The sequence below is a fragment of the Penaeus monodon genome, chromosome 6 (assembly GCF_015228065.2).
Source record: "Penaeus monodon isolate SGIC_2016 chromosome 6, NSTDA_Pmon_1, whole genome shotgun sequence".
NCBI lineage: Eukaryota > Metazoa > Arthropoda > Malacostraca > Decapoda > Penaeidae > Penaeus > Penaeus monodon.
In genome coordinates this window covers 30,152,287-30,154,705 of record NC_051391.1, presented here as the reverse complement: position 1 = coordinate 30,154,705, position 2,419 = coordinate 30,152,287, and positions in this window count along the sequence as shown.

Below are 2,419 nucleotides of genomic sequence, written 5' to 3'. Positions count from 1 at the left end.
GGTTGAACGATGCGTGCATGTCAGACCTGCTGCTAAAATGGACACGACATCAGCCAAAAGCATGTTTGTCTATGAGATTGTCCAGCAGATGGACTCTCGTCCTGGCCTCTCCAGGCTAGCACCCATATCAGGGAGACCTCTGAGTATCCATCAGACGTCCTCCCTGACCGAGATGGAAGCATAAGCTGAACCATCTGAAACAGCTGCTGCTCTCATGACTGTAGCACAGAATCCAAGCCGAAAGGGCGGTCCGAAACGACTCAGGCTGGAGACAGACTCCGAAGGAGAGTCTGGACCCCCTAGGAGTTTCCCACAATTTAAGATTCCCTCTAAACCTGAAGGCTTCGACAATGCCTGTCAATTGGTGAGAGCATTGGAGATGGAGAGAAAAATCCGGTTGTCAGTCCGGGTTGCAAGAGACCAGGGCAAAATTGCAGTGGGTTTGCTCCTAAACAGAGGAAAGGATGGAACTTTCCTCGTTTGTGGAGATGTATAGCCATGATCTTACTTGGGGAAAATTGGAACCCATGATATGTTGCCCACTGTACAACCTGATTTATTGCAGCCTACATGTGTTCTTGAACCTTCTGTAAGCTTCCTCCTGAGCAGTACAGTGTAAAGTCATCCACATACAGATTATTGAGACAGAACATGGAATAAATAACCTTTACGATGTCATTTATAGCAATGGCAAACAGGGTCACACTTAAGACACTCCCTTGTGGGACCCCTTCCAGCTGATCTTCCATATTAGAGAAACTGTTTCCCACCCAAACTCTAAACTTCTTGTTAGCAAGGAAGCTTTGTATGAAGGTAGGTAATGCTCCTCTTGAACCAATGTCATATAGCTTTATGATTATGCCATGCTTCCAAGTAGTATCATAAGCCTTTTCAAGGTCAAAGAAGACTTTGTGCAAAAGATTCTGTATAACAGCTTCCATCCTCACAAGTCCATCTGTGGTCGATCTCAATCTTCTAAGCCCATATTGATATGGGGTCAGCACATTTTCCTTTTCTAGCAGCCATGCCAACCTTACCATTTTCTCCATCAGCTTGCAGATGCAGCTGGTGAGAGAAATTGGTCTGTAATTTCCTGGTGTGGAAGTATCCTTGCCAGGTTTAGGGACAGGAATGATTATAGCCTCTTTCCATGTGGATGGCACTGTACCCTCCCTATAAATCGTATTGCATAGGTCCAACAGGAACTTCTGGGAGCTCTCCGATAAGTGAGATATCATTTGGTATGGAATATCGTCACTTCCTGGGGCAGTCTTACGGCAGAGCTGCTTTATGCAGCTTTTCGTGCTCTGACAACTTGTTGGCATCCATCAGACCACCATGGTACCGGAGATCGATGGTACTGCCCGCTACTTTTGGGAATGGATGCTTCTGCTGCAAGGTAAATTCATGATGTGAAGTGATTAACAGTATCTTGAACACACTGGAAATCATTCACAGATCCTTGCAATACTGCAGTTGATCTAAAAAGATTCCAGTCCACATGTTCATGTCACCATATCTGCACTCCATTGGCTGGAATACCATTCACCTCCTGCAAGAGTATTGGAAAGTGGTCGCTTCCATGACCTGCCAAGTGAAATTCACCTGTGAATCAGGTGAGCCAATTGGTAGGTCTATATTGGAGAATGTCCCAGTTTGAATTTGGAAATGTGTGGGAGTGTCACTGTTCAGTTAACTGCATTTACTCTTAAGAACAAGGACTCCAAGGCCCTTCCTCGAGGGTTGTACAAAGTTTCTCCCCAGTGGTGATTCCGACCATTGAAATTTCACAAGAGTAGAAATGGATATGGTAATTGCCCAAGTAGATCTTCCAAATCATCTATGTTGAAATTATGTGGAGGAAGGTAGATAGATGTAACAGTGTAAGGTCGTGTCAAGCCTATTCTCACAGCCTTCACCTGCAGTGTTGATGCCCTGGAAGGGAATATCTTGATGTACCATTACTGCTACTCCTCTATGAGGTCCATTATCAAAGGTCCCATAATGGGCTTGAATTTGGAATTCTCTCAGGGAAATTGGATTTTCCCTGGTCATAATCTCTTGTAGGCATACACAAACTGGGTTCCACGAAGCTTTCAGATGTTACAGTTCTTCCCATTTTGCATGAATTCCCTGACAGTTCCATTGGGTTAGGGAATCCAGTTCTTTAAACTACCTCTTTATAAGGTGTTTGGCAGCACCTGTGGTTAAGGTTTGCCCCACACCTTTAGGTTGTTCCTTTTCAGGATCCTGGGAGAATCATTTGAGGGATTGTTTACCCGTGGAATTAGTTTCCACAGGCTTCCTTTTGACAGGTTCAGGATTTCTTTGCCTGGGCAAAGGACGGACCTGAGCCTTTGTTTCAGGGGCATTCTGCCTAGCAGCAGAGGCCCTTGTAGATGTGGTGGCAGCTGGAGCT